The following is a 5,821-nucleotide window of genomic DNA, read 5'->3' on the forward strand; positions in this document are numbered from 1 at the left end:
TGGAGATTAGCAACAAAAAAATGCATCTATCGAGTCATAGGAAATACAACCCAAATTGTAGTCGTAGACAGTGCAACCTAAGTCACAAACAATGCAACCGAAGTCACAAGTAGTGCAACCTAAGTCACAAGCAACAGAACTTAAGTTATAGTCAAATCAGCCAGAGGAATCCAAGTCATGGATAGAGGAGCCTAAGCAAAAGAAAAAAGATCAAAAGCATGGAGAACCAAGTTCAAAAACAAGAAGGAAAAAACTAAAACTTGCAAAATATGTTAGAAGACATCATGCACTTGAACAAATAATTAGAGGAGAGACAAATCACATACTGAAAGGAAGAAATTACAAGGTACATGCTTTCTTAGTGAATTTGAACCTAGATCTATAAAAGATGCTTTAGAAAATCAAGGTTGGATAGAGACAATGAACAAAAAAATTGAGCAAATAGAAAAGAATAATACCTGGTCTCTTGGACCTAGACCTAAGGATAAGAATGTGGTTGGCACAAAATGGATATTTAGAAATAAGTTAAATGAGAAAGGAGAAGTAACAAGGAACAAGGCAAGGATAGTATACAAAGGTTATGCACAAGAAGGTATTGATTATGAAGAAACATTTTCCCTTGTTGCAAGACTTGAAGGAATGAGAATACTACTAGCATATCTTGATCATAAAGGATTCAAAGTATATTAGATGAATGTAAAATCATCTTTTCTTAAATGGAATCCTAGAAGAAGAGGTCTACATTGAACAACCTGAAGGTTCAATTGATCCAAACAAAAGAGACATGGTATGTAAACTACAAAAAGCTCTATATAGACTGAAGAAAGCTCCTAGAGCATGGTATGAAAGGATGCATAGATATCTGGTAAGAATTGGTTTTGAAAAGATAAATGATAATAGTAATTTGTATATAAAGAAAGGACCACAAGAGATATTTCTAGCATAAATATTTGTGGATGATATCACATTTGGAGGACATGAGATGTTATGCAAATAATTTTTGGAAGAAATGAGGAAAGAATTTGAAATGTCTATGTTTGGAGAGATAAAATTCTTTGTTGGCTTACAAGTTCATCAAATGAAGGATGACATATACATCACTCAGTTAAAGTACATCGGGGAAACATTGAAATCATTTGGAATGGAAGATCCCAAACCAATTGGAACACCTATGTCTTCAGTATGTGTTACACACTAGACCTGATATTACATTGACAGTTGGCATAGTTGCAAGGTTTTCTGTAAATCCTAAAGAAAATCACATGATGACAGTGAAAAAGATTTTGAGGTACCTAAAAGGAACAAAAGGATACGGTTTATGATATAAAAAAGGAGGAAATCTTGAGTTAAGAACCTTTACTGATTTAGATTGGGCAGGAAGCATTGATGACAGAAAAAGCACCAGTGGAGGAGAATTCTTTCTTGGAAAGAGATTAGTATCTTGGACAAGAAAGAAGCATAATTGTATTTTTCAATCAACAACATAGGCATAATATGTTTCCGCAATAGTAAATTTTTCTAACATTATATGGATCAAGAAATTCTTATTAGGAATGAAGGAAGAAATCAAGGAACCAATGGTTATCTATTGTGATAAAACAAGTGCAATCAATATATTTAAAAGCCATGTGATGTACACTAAGACAAAACACATTGCAATCAACTATCATTACCTAAGGGAATTGGTTCAAGATAAAGAGGTGAGATTGGAATATGTGAACACTAAGGAGCAGATAGCATACATATTTACTAAGGCATTACCAAAGGATGCATTTATGTATCTAAGAGGTAAACTAGGGGTTATTCCCCTATCCGATGCTCACTAAAGAACAAGATAGTGATGCATCAACCAAGTTCCATTGAAGATCTATCGAGTTGATGTAGTTTGTCACACTTCAAGTGGGAAATGTAGAAAATATTGCATATGAACAGTACAAAAGGTACATAGTAACTTCAAGTATGTATCCTTTGGCATTTGATGTCAAAGAGAGAGTTTTTAGTATTTCAAGAAGGAAATTATACATATGATGGAATATACAACAAAGAGGGAGAATAATGACAAAAGTAAACATCAAAGTGATGACATATGTAAGAGGAAGAATTCATTTGGAAGCAGGTGAGTCAAATCTAGGTAGAATCATAGAGGGAGTTGGTATGGATGAGAATCAGAATGAAACTAAGGATATTATCAAATTGCTCATACTTTTATCCGTGTATATTGACATGTTGTGTTTCCATCAATCGCAAAGAGGGAGATTTTTGGAAATAATTATTCAAATTGTATGTTTCCATTGATGTTACACAAATGTGAATATTAACTGAGCAGTTGGGAAATGAAGAACTTGTAGTATTAACCAAGCATATTTAGTATCAACTGAGCATTTGAAAAATGAAGTGCATTCAATATTGACTGAGTAGTCGGGAAACAAAGGATATCCATCTTCCAGTATGAACCGAGTGGTTGGGCATCGAAGGACTTCTAGTGTTAACCGAGTGATCAATCTCAATATTGATCGAGTGTCACTAGATTACACTTGATTATTATTTAACTAATTAAGATTGACTATTTGGATGTTTAATGGTTATTTGAAAGGGTATTCAAGCCGACTTGACAAAGATTATGATATATAAGAAAGGTCAAGTAGGGAGGAGAAGATGGAAGTGGAACAAGATGGATATGTGATTGAAGAAAAAAGAAGAGTGGGAGAGTGTGGAAGATAAGAAACAAAGAATATTTTGATCATCAAGGATCCAAAGGTCAAGCCAAATAGAGATCTGAATCTATAAAAGAAGTTCCTTCATAAATCATGTCAAATTACTGTTACCTTCCAACCATTGTAGAAGTGAAGAAATCTCTTAATAGAGTTGACTTAATAGTCATATTATAAATCCTTTAACAAGGTGACGTTTTGAGTTTGAAGTGTTTGAAGACCTCTAACCAGGCCACTCCTAATAGGGTGATCTAAATCCTCTAACAAGGTCATACTTAATAGTATGTATTATAACCTTTAACATGGTTGGCTCCTAATAAGGCTCACTTCAAAAGAGTGAAAATATTGTAACTAATTGCATGGTGGTTTTCCCAAATTGGGTTTCCACATTAAAATCTCGGTGTCATATATGTTCATGTTATTTTCTTTATGATTTATGTTTTTGCAACTAAGTTACTAAAGGCTAAATCAGATTAATAATCATAAGACTACTTTGTCAACCGAATTACAACAAGAACTTAATTTTAACCAAGTTGGGTAAATAATTGCATTATTAGTGAAAAGTTTGAGTTGACATCTAGTGACAAGGAATTTTTTTTGTGGTAACTAATTCACCCCTCCCCTCTTAGCTACTCCCTTCATATTCTAATATGATCATCAAAGAAGATGCATTGATCATCACTTCAAATATTTTGTAAATATATAGTGAGTCAACAGAGTCAAAGTTGTTTCTTTCATAGGTGTTTCACCTAACATATATCGTGCTTTCCAATACTCTACACTTATTGTGCCATATGTAACTTCGAATCCCATGTTAAAAACTTGTGCAAGCAGACTTTATTAAATAACACCCTTGTTTTACCTTCTTAAATTCAACATGCTACAAATCTTTGACACACACACACACAAACACATTTCTTCACAGAGATCACTAACCTTTGAGACATTATTCCCATATAACATTGCAATGAGAAATTCAAATGAGATTGTTGCTAAGTAGAGGGGGGTCAAGTTTCAAAGAAAATATAGTAGATTTTTTTCAAACATGTGACATCCTTCCAGACATTGATATAAGCTAGTTGCTAGGATCCCATTGTCTGCAAATCAACTTTTGGGTCACCTTCCATTTATGTGGTGTTCTAATAAACATTTGACACACACAGTCCATATGATTTGTTTTTGTAGGGACTCACAGACATTTAAATAAAAAATTCATTTTGTGTGCCCAACTCGTAAGTTTATACATGGCCAATAATAATTTCATTTCATTCTTTGTGGTAACATCACTTTTGAGATATTCTATCCAATGATTGCATTTCCCATCTGCAATCCTAGCATTCAAAGACACCATGTTTGCATTCAAATATGCCAATTGAATTTGCTAAAACTTTCAATAAGTGACTCAATTCATAGATTTTGGGCATATGTTGCTCTATTATCACATTCATGGTACAACATATATACTCTAATGTATTCTTATTGCTTTGGCACTGTAATGAGGCATGGTTTATGACCTATTGTGTGCAAATAGTTTATAATGCATCCACGTTCCTTGAATCTACCATGCCTAATGTGTTCATGTTCTTGTTTGTGTTTTTTCACTTACATATATGATAATTAGAAGTTTACACCTGACAAAAATATTCCTTCCATGAAACTGTCATAGAGATATGGAAAAAACTTTCTTGAGGTTCATCAACCTATTTCCTCCTATTTGATGAGAATGTTAAGAATTTTCTCCCAAATACATATTTAGACTTTCTCTCTTAACCTCTTTTTTAGGAGGTTAATATTCTTGGTTAAAAAACATTTTCAAAGGGCTTTTCTTAACCTTTTTTTTGGTTAGAGAGATTAAGGATTGGGATGGAGTTACATGTTTTGGGGTAGGTTCCTTAATCTCTTATGAATTTAAAGGTTAATATTTTGATTGCAAATACATGTTTTCAAATCTTTATTTAACCTCTCCTAAATTTTGACACAGGAATTAGATTTCAAAAATTTGAAGTGCTAGAAGGAGCTAGAGACAAGCCGGAGACATCAAAACCATGAAATCATTAAAATGCAATAAAATATAAACTCTTTTAAAGCTTTAATTTTGGCACATTTGAACTTGTTTTGACTCAAGAAGATGAAATTTTCACAATCTGGTGGCTACAATAACCAACGAAACATGTCTATACATGGTTAACAAGATAGCAACTGTTAGTCTCAAAATGGTTTTGACATTTGAGTGTCATCACACTTAACCATTTTCTACATTGGAGCCGAGCACACTATGTATGCCGAGCCACAACATAAGCCGAGTCAAGAAATCCAATAGGTGCTAAGTGATCTTCAGGTGCCGAGTGAAGATCAAGTGCCGAATGACTTTAGGTGCCGAGCATGATAGAAGTGTCGAGTGATATTTGAGTGTCGAGTCACAAATGATGCCGAGCAATACAAAAATGCAATAGGAGCCGAGTAAGCCAGTTTGTTACATGTGCCAAGCATCAGGGATCAGTAAGTGCCGAGTAACACAGAATACACATATGAGTCTGTAACTTTACAAATGTAGATGTAAACCATTTTCATAGCCAACATATGACGAATCTCGAAGGATTAAATGATAAGATCAAATCTTTTATATTTCCTATGCAATCTACATGCAGCCAATAAGAAAAATGGGGAAGGCATGCAACCAATAATAAAATTGCAAGGAATGAGCGGGAAACAAAGATTCAATATGGATCGTAGATCCACATCTAACCCTAAGTCTTCGAATATCTTTATAAGGAAGACTAAATCTCATTGTATGATGATGGACGAAGGTGTGGAAGGCAAACTATTTTTCAAAGTGAAGAATATCAGATCTCAGAGGATCAAGATTAGAGAAAGCAGATCAAGTGCCTGTATTCAGCAATCAAAGGATTGTAAACTATCAGGTTTATTATACCTAATACTCTCTAGCAACTGTATTAGAAAGGAAATCCTATGGTGATAGGTTAGCTTAACAACTATTTTGTAGATCCTTTAAATAGGTGATTAAATCCTTTAACAAGGTAACACTTCCTGTAAAGTGTTTGTAAATCCTTTAACTAGGTCACTCTTGATACAGTGTAAAGCCTTTAACA

This window comes from Cupressus sempervirens, chromosome 9 (genome assembly GCF_028749045.1).
Source record: "Cupressus sempervirens isolate cs-2001-9-10 chromosome 9, ASM2874904v1, whole genome shotgun sequence".
In the NCBI taxonomy this organism is placed as follows: domain Eukaryota; kingdom Viridiplantae; phylum Streptophyta; class Pinopsida; order Cupressales; family Cupressaceae; genus Cupressus; species Cupressus sempervirens.